Raw genomic sequence first — 13305 nt, 5'->3', positions numbered from 1 at the left:
GGAAACTGGCGCCAAGTTTCCCAAGAGGAGGCCCGAGGCAGCCGGACAGAAGGGTTGGTAAGAAAGGCCAGACAAAGGACACACAAAGGGGGTCCTGTGAAGCACTCCAAAGTTATCTGGGAGTTGTCTGAGCCCCTCACCTGGTGAGCACAGTACGACGTGGGCAGCCGTTACCTGCAGACGTGGTCTGGATAATAAGAACTGTGAGTAAAGGCCCTGGACTGCATCACTGACTCCGTGTCATTACTGCTGCTGCCCTGCACCATCACCCCCATCTTCCGCATACACTGCCCTGAGGCTATACTCCTCCCGTGGGGAGTTATGCTACGCTCTGTTGCACCCACAACACCAGCCTCAGCGGTCTGCCCTGGAGCGGCGGTTCACTCTGACCGCAATCCACGGGTGGCGTAGTCGGACATTTAAACATCAAAACCACATAAATAGTTCCGCCACTGGTTTGACCGCCCTGAGCCACGGAACCGGGTTGCCGCCACGGAGACTACAACCACCAGCATCCACCAAAAAGGGTCCGGCTCCGGGTGTCCCAAGGCCCAGGGGGCGCGTCAGAACATTTTCATCACCTTTCACAATCACCAATGGGACAAGGCAGGGATGTTCTCTGTCCCCTCTCTTATACATCCTAGTGACGGAGCACCTGCTCTCATCAATTCGCCATAACCCCAATATTAGGTGGATTGAGGTGGGAGGCACCGAGTACAAGTGCTCTCTATTTGCTGATGATGTCCTAGTATATATCACTCAATCACATATATCCATCCATGCTGTTATGGCTGAAATAGATCACTTTGTTACATGGTCAAATTTTAAAATCAATGCAGCAAAGTCTGAGGCCCTCGATGTCTCCCTCCCCAAATCCATAAAGGATTCCATCCAGTCCAACTTTCCCTTTGCCTGGCCCTCACAGGGTATCAAATACTTAGGAATTCCTATTCATAGAGACCTCTCCCATCTATGTTATCTTAATTTTGGGCCCTTTATTGAACAACTCCATACAGACCACGGTTGGCAAGTTAGAACTGTAAGATTCACTACGTGAACCACTGGTGTTTTGTGGAAAAGCACATGTACACTGTGTTCCAAATTATTATGCAAAAAGTGTTTAGGAGTCATAAGGGAAGAATTTGTTTGTTTGTCAGTTAAACTCATTGATGGTGATGTGTGTCAGGGCTCTTTATATCACTGTAAGCAATTGCAGACACCTGTGCTAATTAGTTTGGCAGGTGTGTCCAATGAAATGCAAGACTACTTAAGAAGGCTGTCTCACATTATTAAGCAGCCTACATTTTCTGCCAAAATGGGAAAGAAAAAGGATGTGTCGGCTGCTGAGAAGCAACAAATTGTGGAGTGTTTAGGTCAAGGCATGACTACAATCAACATTGTGCGATGATCAGGATGAAGTGTCTTGGCAATCAAGAAGTATGTACCTGATTCACAGTACACACGTGTGCGTGCTGATAAGGGCAAATTGAGGACTCTTTCCTACAGGCAATTACGTCAGGTTGAAAGAGCAGCGGCAAAAAAGCCTTGTCATAGCAGCAGACAAGTTTTTGAAGCTGCTTGTGCCTCCAACGTCCCCCGAACAACAAGATGCAGGGTCCTTCAGAGGTTTGCAGCTGTGCATACGCCATCCTGTCGACCTCCTCTATCCACTTCACACAAGCAGAAACGGCTCCAGTGGGCCAAACATTACATGAAGACTGATTTCAAAACTGTTTTGTTCACGGATGAGTGCTGTGCAGCGCTCGATGGTCCAGATGGATGGAGTGGAGGATGGCTGGTGGATGGATACCCCACGCAAACACGGCTACAGCGCCAACAAGGAGGAGGTGGAGTAATGTTTTGGGCTGGAATCATGGGGAGAGAGATTGTCGGCCCCTTTAGGATCCCTGAAGGCGCTAAAGATGAACTCCATAATGTATGTGGATTTTCTCAAACAGCACTTCCTGCCATGGTTCAAGAAGAAGAACTGTGTATTTCACAGCAAGATCATTTTTCTGCATGATAATGCACCATCTCATGCTGCACATAAAACATCTGCATCTCTGGCTGATATGGGCATAAAAGGGGACAAACTTATGGTGTGACCCCCATGCTCCCCTGACCTCTACCCCATTCAGAACCTTTGGAGCATCATTAAAAGGAGTGTCTATGATGACGGGAGGCAGTTCACATCTAAGCAACAGCTCTGGGAGGGTATTCTGTCCTCATGCAAAACAATTGAAGCAGAAACCATCCAAAACCTGACAAATTCAATGGACGAGAGAGTTCAGAAGCTCCTTTCGAACAAGGGGTCCTATGTGAAAATGTAACATCAGCTAGAATAAAGTTTTGAGTTGAAAACTGTTTGATTTCAGTTTCTAACAACCTGCTAATGCTTATAATTTCAAAAATGACCATTTTTTTGGTCTTTATTAAAATGAAAAGGTTGATCGAAAAGTTTGGGGGAGCTAAGAGTGTGGCAACCCAGTAGTCATGATTACTTCGAATTCTGACAATATGAGGGTCATGCTGCAGGTAGTGCAGCAAGAAGGCACTTATGTGTCTTGCGCATCTCGGAGCCCCAAAATTATTTTCCGGGCTAGATGCAGCTAAAAATTATTATTAATTTTAAATCTGGTGAAGCTTTAGTATAGATGGCCTAATATGATCAGTGCTGCACACTGCTACAAAGCCCAAATTATTTTCCAGTCAAGATACAGATAAACATGATTAGTAATTTTAAATCTGGTGGAGCTTATTATAGATGGCCTAATAGAATCAGTGCTGCACACTGCTACAAAGCCCAAATTATTTTCCAGCCAAGATACAGATAAACATGATTAGTAATTTGAAAGCTTAAAACGGTTGGTAGGGTGATTTTAACCAATCATCAAGCTTTTACTCTCCCCAGGATGACACAGGGGTAGAAAAGTCGTTTCGGATCCATGATTTGTTCATCTTTATGAACGTGAGTCTGTCTACATTATCAGTGGAGAGCCGCGTGCGCTTATCTGTCAGCACACCACCAGCAGCGCTGAACACACGTTCAGACAGAACGCTGGCTGCGGGGCATGACAAGATCTCCAAGGCGTAAGTGGCTAGCTCCGGCCATTTATCCAGATTGGAAGCCCAAAAAGAGCAAGGGTCCAGTGACACAGTCGTGGCTTCAATGTTTACTTGGAGATACTCCTGTACCATCGTCTCTAGGCGTTGACTATGTGTCAGACTTCTTGTCTCCTGTGGCCTTGCAAAAGATGGGCTAAAAAAGTGGTGAAATGATTCCGCAAAATTAATGTTACCAGCAGATACTGTGGTTCTGTTACGGTTTGAGTGCTGAACACTTGACGGTCCCACGGTTGGCAAGTTGGAACTGTGAGATTCACTACGTGCACCACTGGTATTTTGTGGAAAAGCACATGTAAGATTCTGCAACAGTCTCTGCTGATACTCCTGCATGCGTGCATCCCTTTCTATGGCAGGAATAATTTCTGCAAATTTACTTTTGTACCGGGGATCTAACAGTGTGGCAACCCAGTAGTCAGGATTATTTCTAATTCTCACAATTCGAGGGTCATGTTGCAGGTAGTGCAGCAAGAAGGCACTCATGTGTGTTGCGCATCCAGGAGCACCAAGTCCCTGTTGTGTTGGTGGCGAGGTAACAATCATGCTTCCTTCCTCTGTCCTCTCCCCCCAACCTCGCACAACAGAAATGTGATCAAGGTCTCCCTCATCTGATGAGTCTTCCATCAGTTCGTCCTCCACTTCTTCCTGGGCTCCTGCATCTTCCTCACTAGTTTGGCTGCTACCATGCGCCCTGGTAAAACCATCTCCCCCACCCTCACATGCCTGCCGCCTTGGTGCTGCCGACCGTCTGGACCTTGCAGATGTTAGCCTTTCCGCATACAACTCCTCCTCCTCTACTTCCTCCACCTCCTCTTGTGCCACCACCTGACTCCGAATTCTGTTTAACATGTGCTCCAGCATGTAAATCACCGGAATAGTCATGCTGATAATGGCATCGTCAGCACTAAACATCTTCGTCGCCATTTCAAAACTGTGCAGAAGGGTGCATAGGTCCCTGATCTGAGACCACTCCTCCAGCGTGATTTGCCCCAGCTCTGGATCTCGTGGCCCAGGCTATACGTCAGAACGTATTGCACCAGGGCTTGTTGGTGCTGCCACAGTCGCTGCAACATGTGCAGAGTTGAATTCCACCGGGTAGGCACATCGCATTTTAGCCGGTGAAGTGGCAGGCCCAACGACTTCTGTAGAGATGTAAGTCGCTGAGCTGCGGGATGCGAACGGCGAAAGTGAGCACACAGCGACCGTGCCCTCTGCAGAAGGCCATCTAGTCTGGGATAGTGGGCTAAAAATTGCTGGACAACCAGGTTCAACACGTGAGCCATACAAGGCACGTGTGTGACATTGCCCCGGCGAAGGGCCGCACCCAGGTTTGCAGCATTGTCGCACACGGCCTTCCCTGGTTTCAGGTCCAGTGGAGACAACCATTCATGAAATTGGTTCTCCAGAGCTGACCACAACTCCTCAGCTGTGTGACTCACATTTCCCAGACATTTCAATGTAAAAACACCCTGATGACGTTGAGCCCTACTGCCAGCATAGTAAGGAGGTGTGCAGGATTCCTTCTGCGCAGTTAGAAAGCTTGTGGCATGACCAGAGAGGCTTTGGGTGCAGGTGGAAGACCGAGAGGAGGTTGAGGAGGCAGAAGCAGTGGAGGAACTTTGACATAAATAGGATTGACGCACAACTCGTTGGGACGGCAAGACTTGGACAGCAGCCCCTTGTCCTGCTGTCACCATAGTTTCCCAGTGCCCAGTCAGCGACATGTAACGCCCCTGTCCATGCCTACTCGTCCAAGTGTCTGTGGTGAAATGCACCCTGTCACACACAGAGTTTCTCAAAGAAGCGGTGATGTTGTGTGCGACATGCTGGTGGAGCGCAGGCACACCTTTCTTTGAGAAGTAGTGCCGACTGGGCATCTGGTACTGGGGCACTGCGACGGACATAAGGTCTCGAAAATCTTCTGTGTCCACCAGGCGGAAAGGCAGCATTTCTGTAGCCAAGAACTTGCAGATGGTGAAATTCAACCTCTTGGCTTTCTCATGGCTAGGAGGAAATGGTCTTTTACTTGTCCACATCTGAGGGACCGAGGGCTGGCTATTGTGCTTAGACGGGGTTGATAAGGGTGTCCCCGGCAAACTGCCGGTCTGTGAGGAAGATGCAGGCGGACATGTTAGGTTGCCTTGATCCAAAGGTGGTGCTATCGATGTCGGACAGCGCTCAACACCAGCTGGTGTTACCACCTCCAAAGAAAATGATGACCTGCCAATCACGCTGGCTGTTGCGGGTAAAGAGGTGGCAGGTCTGCGCCCCAAAACAGGTGTGACTGCTGTCCCCCCAGTCACAGAGGATGAAGAGGCCGCGGATGCACAAGATATGGCAGACGGTGGTTGGCCCGGCCGGCTAGGCCGCATTGTAGCACACTGAGCTTCCCACTGCAACTTATGCTTCATGTCCATGTGCCGGTTCATGCATGAAGTACTCAAACTATGTATTTTTTGGCCTCTACTTAGCTTTTGCTGACAAATGTTACAGATAACACGAGTTGGGTCATCTTTATCGATCTGAAAAAATGCCCAGGCTATGCAAGGCTTAGCACCCATGCGACCTGAAGAGCCACCACGACTTGTGGTGAGAGGCAGAGTTGTGTTTGAGGATGCAGTTGTTGACGTGCTTCCAGTACTACGTCTCTGTCCAGGAAGGCGCAACCTGACCTCGTCGTCACTAGCATCTTCCTCCACCTCCTCTGCTGACCTCATCTCTTGGCTGACTGTGGGTTGACAGTAAGTGGGATCTCCAACCTCATCATCATCACCCTGTGCGTTATCACACCCGTCGTCCTCAGAGCCAACCTGTTCCTGCCCTGACAAAAAACTAAAGTTGTCGCTCCAATCAGGTATTTGAGTCTTATCATCGTCTTCCTCATTGTCTCCACCAACAGGAGTTACAGTTTGGGAATGAGGGTCTACATTATGGTCAGAACCTTCTGCGTCTGGTCCTGGATCCGACTCATAAAGATTCTGGGCATCAGTGCAGATCATTTCCTCGTCTGGATTCACAGAAGCGCTGGAGTCGACCTCTGATTCCCAGGCTATAGTATGAGTAAACAGCTCTGCAGACTCAACCATCTGTTCTACCTCATACTCAGACGGGCAGCTGGAGATTTGGGAGCTGTGAGGAAGCAAGTGCGATTGGGGTGACACCTTTGAGGACTGGAGTATTTGTGATGTTGAAGTTGATGTGGAGGAGAGCCCACTTAAAGGAGCACTTGATATCCGTTGAAGCACCTGCTGTTTTTGTGCCTTATCTGGAATTTGTAGCGATTGGCGTGGCCGTAAGAAAGTGATCTTATCACATTGTCCGCTAAAAGAAGTAGACATTTTAGTTTGGCTGGAAGATGGTCTTTCTTCTGCAGATGTTACTGTTGCTTTAACACCTACCCCACGGACACAACCTTTTTTCCCCTTCCCAACATGCCTATTACCCTTTCCACCAGCAGCAGGCCTTTTTCCACTCATTTTGGTGGTTAACTAATTAACAACTCTGGAGTTGTTTGCACAAAAAAACAATGAATGGGAACCGAGCAGAGCTGAGTGGCCAAACTGTGGTATTAGGCCAAAACTATTGGCTGGGTTAGATGCAGAAAAAAATTATATTCAATTTGCAACCTGATGGAGGTCAGTATAGATGGACAAATAGAGAAAGTCCCACACACTGCTAGAAGGCCAAATATTTTTTCAGAGCTAGATGCAGATAAAAATTATATTTAATTTGCAACCTGATGGAGGTCAGTATAGATGGACTAATAGAGAAAGTCCCACACACTACTAGAAGGCCAAATATTTTTTCAGAGGTAGATGCAGAAAAAAATATATTCAGTTTGCAACCTGATGGAGGTCTGTATAGATGGATTAATTGAACAAGTCCCACACACAGCTAGAAGCCCAATATTTTTTCAGAGGTAGATGCAGAAAAAAATATATTCAGTTTGCAACCTGATGGAGGTCAGTATAGATGGACTAATACAACAAGTCCCACACACAGCTAGAAGCCCAATATTTTTTCAGAGGTAGATGCAGAAAAAAATATATTCAGTTTGCAACCTGATGGAGGTCTGTATAGATGGATTAATAGAACAAGTCCCACACACAGCTAGAAGCCCAATATTTTTTCAGAGGTAGATGCAGAAAAAAATATATTCAGTTTGCAACCTTATGGAGGTCAGTATAGATGGACTAATACAACAAGTCCCACACACAGCTAGAAGCCCAATATTTTTTCAGAGGTAGATGCAGAAAAAAATATATTCAGTTTGCAACCTGATGGAGGTCTGTATAGATGGATTAATAGAACAAGTCCCACACACAGCTAGAAGCCCAATAATTTTTCAGAGGTAGATGCAGAAAAAAATATATTCATTTGCAACCTGATGGAGGTCAGTATAGATGGACTAATACAACAAGTCCCACACACAGCTAGAAGCCCAATATTTTTTCAGAGGTAGATGCAGAAAAAAATATATTCAGTTTGCAACCTGATGGAGGTCTGTATAGATGGATTAATAGAACAAGTCCCACACACAGCTAGAAGCCCAATATTTTTTCAGAGGTAGATGCAGAAAAAAATATATTCAGTTTGCAACCTGATGGAGGTCAGTATAGATGGACTAATACAACAAGTCCCACACACAGCTAGAAGCCCAATATTTTTTCAGAGGTAGATGCAGAAAAAAATATATTCAGTTTGCAACCTGATGGAGGTCTGTATAGATGGATTAATACAACAAGTCCCACACACAGCTAGAAGCCCAATATTTTTTCAGAGGTAGATGCAGAAAAAAATATATTCAGTTTGCAACCTGATGGCGGTCAGTATAGATGGACTAATACAACAAGTCCCACACACAGCTATAAGCCCAATATTTTTTCAGAGGTAGATGCAGAAAAAAATATATTCAGTTTGCAACCTGATGGAGGTCTGTATAGATGGATTAATAGAACAAGTCCCACACACAGCTAGAAGCCCAATATTTTTTCAGAGGTAGATGAAGAAAAAAATATATGCAGTTTGCAACCTGATGGAGGTCAGTATAGATGGACTAATACAACAAGTCCCACACACAGCTAGAAGCCCAATATTTTTTCAGAGCTAGATGCAGAAAAAAATTATATTCAATTTGCAACCTGATGGAGGTCAGTATAGATGGACTAATAGAATGATGCTATGCCCAAAAGATTTTACTTCACTAGGTGCAGTAAAAAAATTGGTATTCTATACACAGGTGGTATATCTTGCAACACAGATAGGCTACTCCACTGACTAACACACTCTGCAATAGGCCAAAAAGGATTAGCTTTGCTAGATTCAGCCAAATGCTGTGAAAAAAACTTGCACAGCACTGGCACAGACCTGCCTGGCAAAAACTGATAGGAACTGATGTAACCTAGTCCTGAAAAGGACTCCAATTACAATTAGTCTTTACTCCCACAATCTATCTATTTAAGAGCACAGACCTGCCTGATAAAAGTCGTAGGAAATGCTGTAACCTAGTCCTTCAAAGGACTGCAATCACAACTATTCCCTACTCCCAAGCTATCTGTAGATTTGTGCGAAAATTGGCTTGAAATTAACAAGGTATAGCGCACACAGCAACAGCGGTGCTGTCTAACACGCAGCTGCAGCAGTGATAAAATGGTGGCGACGGGGAAAATGGCTTGGTCTTATAGGGCAAGGACATGTGACATACACTGCCAATGACACATGCCCTTGCTTGTGTGAAAAAAAGCACTTCGCTGCGTGTGTGCGCTGCTGATAGCCTGACAGATTGCACCTCCCCACTGTAAATGCGGGAAAGAGAAAAAAAAAATGGAGATCTTCATTGTTCCTGCAGAGATCCATCCCCTGCCCCTCCCCCCACCCCGCTGTACACTCAAACTGCGTATTAACATTAATTTTCATCATTACTGAGAAAAAATCCAGTTATGATTTTGGTGCACGAACAGTTATCGAACATAACCTCGAACAGCCGAATTTTTCTCAAATTGTTCGTGTTCGCCGAACGGCTCGAACACCGCCCAAAACAGCTCGAATTTGAGATTGGCGAACAGTTCGAGTAGAACAACGCTCATCTCTATTGCCAAGAACGCCAGTTCCAGCTAGCAGCGTGTCCTCCAAAAAGAGATCCGGGCACTGATGAAACGGCAACAGGTGGAACTATCTGGTGGTGAGATAGGTAGCGTGAGAATGTGTGACCCGTTCCCTATTGCCATGCCCCCGAAAAGTGAGATGATGATTTGGTGCCGGGCAGCTATTGGTCTAAGAGGTAGAGACTACCAAGCAATGGTAGAACCCGTCTACTCAGACAGTAGGCCCACCATTTTGACAGCACGGGGGTGGTCAATGTACGCCATGGGAGGGTGCCCGTCCGCATCATAAATATCGGGGAGAGAGAAGTATACCTGCCCCGGTATGCCACGCTAGCCAAATTGTTCACCATCAACCAGAATTCTGTACAGGCCGTGGAACCCTTGCCTCCTTCTCAACCAGAGGAAGGTAACGGCTCTAAGAAACCAATGGAGGACTGGTGTCAGCAACTGCATTTGGGTACTGACTCCACTCGGTCACACCAAAAACAGGGAGTCTATCGGGTGGTTCAAGAGTATGAGAGAGTGTTTAGCAAACACCCGCTAGACTTCGGGCGAGTAAAGGGGGTAGAACATCACATCCCCATGGGAGACCATCCTCCCATAAAGGAGAGATACCGACCCGTACCCCCTGCACACTATCAACACGCCAAGGGGATGCTAAAAGACATGAAGGAGGCTGGGGTAATTAGGGACAGCTGTAGCCCCTGGGCAGCTCCACTAGTCTTAGTGAAAAAGAAAGACAACACCATGAGAATGTGTGTAGACTACAGGAAGGTCAACCGTATCACACACAAAGATGCGTACCCGTTACCAAGGATAGAAGAGTACTTAGCTGCATTAAAATCTGCTAACTTCTTCTCTACTTTGGATCTCACTAGCGGGTACTGGCAAGTTCCTGTAGCAGAGGCGGACCGGGAGAAGACCGCATTCACCACCCCGATGGGACTCAGCGAATTTAACTGTATGCCGTTCGGCCTCTGCAACGCACCAGGAACCTTCCAACGGTTGATGGAATGCTGTCTGGGACACCGGAACTTCGAGACGGTCCTATTATGCCTGGACGACGTCATCGTCTATTCCAAGACCTATGAGGACCATCTGGAACACCTGGCAGAAGTGTTTGAAGCCCTGGCAAACTATGGCCTAAAGGTAAAACCCTCAAAGTGTCATCTACTGAAGCCAAAGGTACAGTACCTGGGACACGTGGTGAGTGCTGACGGAGTAGCCCCCGACCCTGACAAGATCACCGTGATTAAGGACTGGCCAAGACCATCCAGCATAAAGGAAGTGCGGCAGTTCCTCGGGTTGGTAGGCTACTACCGAAGATTCATTCCCAGTATTACCAGGAAGGCAGCTCCTATGCAGGACCTCCTGATAGGCCAGTCCAGGAAGGCCAAAAACCAGAACCACCCTTCAAATGCGAAAAGCTGGAAGAGGAGTCCTTCCGCCAGCTGAAGATGGCCCTCACGGGGGAGGATGAAATCCTGGCGTACCCTGATTACTGCCAGCCCTTTATCCTCCACACGGACTCAAGCAACATCGGGCTAGGAGCCGTACTGTCCCAGATCCAGCAGGGGAGAGAACGGGTAATTGCTTACGCCAGCCGAAAACTGCGACCCACGGAAAGAAACCCTGAGAATTACAGCTCGTTCAAGCTAGAGTTCCTGGCAGTGGTGTGGGCAGTAACCGAACGTTTCAAGCATTACCTTGCCTCTTCCAGGTTCACCGTGTACACGGACAACAACCCGTTGACACACCTGGACACTGCAAGACTGGGTGCCCTGGAGCAGAGATGGATGGCCCGCCTGTCCAATTTTGAGTTCACGATCAAATACCGGGCAGGACGCTCCAATACCAACGCGGACGCCCTGTCCAGGATGCCAAACCTACCGGACGAAGGGGAGGATCCAGAAGAATTGAAAGAGATCGAACTCCCTGCGTTTCACCGTCATAGGATTACCCAGTATTCCCACCGTGTGAGGGGCCAGCGAACCGCTACGTTCAACCCCTTACCCCACTACAACTGGGCGGAGACGCAAGACAGTGACCCTGCAGTCCGTCTGGTGATGGAGATGCTGACCCAGGCTGACGCCCGCCTGGACCCAGACGCTCCGGAAGAGACCAAGCAACTGTGGATGGAGAAGAGCAGACTGTTTCTCTACAAGGAGAAGTTGTGCGCAGAATGGTCAATTCCCGGACACATGAACTGATCTGGCAGGTGGTGGTACCGAGACAGGACGCAGCTATGGTGCTGGAGGCCTACCACAATGGGGCAGGGCACTTCGGATGGAAGAAGCTGGAGTTCCTGCTGCGTGAACGGTTCTACTGGATAGGCATGAGAGGAGCCATTGAGAGGTGGTGTAGAGACTGTGGCCCGTGAAATCTAAGAAGAAGGGACCGTGCCAGCCAGAGGTCTCCCCTGCAGTCCATCATCACCAGGCAGCCGCTGGAACTGGTCGCTCTGGACCATGTTAAACTGGCTCCAAGCAGAAGCGGGTATGTCTACGCCCTAACCATCGTGGATCACTACTCCCGGTTCCTGGTGGTGGTCCCTGTCAAAGACCTGACGGCTCAGACAGCAGCCAGAGCCTTCCAGCTGCACTTCTGCCGCCCACACGGGTACCCGGACCAAGTGCTGATGGACCAAGGACCAGCCTTCGAAGCGGAGGTCTTCCAGGAGTTCTGCAACCTGTATGGCTGCAAGAAGATAAGAACAACGCCCTATCACCCCCAAACCAATGGACTCTGCGAGAAGATGAACCAGGTGGTGATAGATCTGTTAAAAACATTGCCCCTGGAAGAACGCAGTCTGTGGCCTGAGAAACTGCCCGATCTGGTGGACCTGTATAACCACATCCCGGTAGGTTCTACCAACTGTACCCCGGCTTACCTGGTAAGCTGCCTGTCGACCTGGATATGGGAGTCCTGACATCCGAGGACACCTCACCAGAGGCAGACTGGGATACAGAGCGGCAGCAACAGTACCGGAAAGTACAGGAGAGCGTCGAGCGAAGTCTCTGTCAATCGAGAGAAAGGCAGGAGAAGGCTTATAACCAACATGCTCCCGCTGATCCCCTGGTACCTGGAGAGCAGGTCTTGAAAAGAAAAAGGCGGCTCCATAAGTTGGACGATCAGTGGGAAAAGGACCCGTACACCGTACTGCCCTCAAGCCACAATAATCCAAAGGTGTATGTCATCAGCAAAGATGGAGGAGAGACCACAGCCACTGTCTCCAGAGACCACCTGAAAAAGTGCCCCGAGAAGTTGCAAAGCACGGATGAAGATCAGTAAGACCCTCAACCCATAGAGGAAAAGGAGGAAATGATCAGCACTGTACTCAGAGACTTTCCCCGGACCTGGACACAAGTAAGCAACGCTATTGTGGTGCCCATCCTCACCTTTCTCCAGCCAGCCCCTCAAGTGCCTACAGAAGGCCAGGTAGAGCTGGAAGAGCAGCCGGCCCAGGAGGCAGAAGAGTCCACACCAGCAGCCCAGGAGAATCAACCCTCTGCTAGTAGTGAGCCTGCCGTGCCCCTAGTGAGCCAAAGAGTGCGCAGACAGCTGCCCAGCTTACCCATAACACCTCCTACACCCTGTAGTGCAGGACCAGTTAGTGAGCTCCGTAGGTCCACTAGAGTCACTAGAGGTCAGATGCCCGCTCGCTGGAGAATATAAACTAATGCACTGGAAATCTACCTGTTTCTTGAAAATGTTTATGGTTTTTGTTGTTGCTTGTTATTAATTATGTTTCTCAGTTACCCTGCAGATTTCTTTGGACTAACAGGTTATGGACACTGGATAACCGGAACAATTCTTGTAGATAGTTGCACATTGGTGCCTCTTGTGAAGACGGCAGCGGAAGAGAAAACCTGTCTGGCGTGGCCTACTTGCGGCCCAAAGTAGCTAGCTCCAGCCTTGCAGCCACGCCCAAGGCCAACGCAAGGGGTTTGCTTTGGACAGGTCCCCTACTTCGCTTAAAACTTCACCTTGGGTGATATGGACACCCGGTTGCGGACACGCCGTGACCTTTAAAGAACTAAAGCTTCTTGTAAATATGTTATTGTGTTGTTGTTATACT

Source organism: Phyllobates terribilis, unplaced genomic scaffold (genome assembly GCF_046119375.1).
Source record: "Phyllobates terribilis strain yellow unplaced genomic scaffold, ASM4611937v1 Scaffold_2__4_contigs__length_985480577, whole genome shotgun sequence".
NCBI lineage: Eukaryota > Metazoa > Chordata > Amphibia > Anura > Dendrobatidae > Phyllobates > Phyllobates terribilis.
This window is presented reverse-complemented; position numbering follows the sequence as displayed.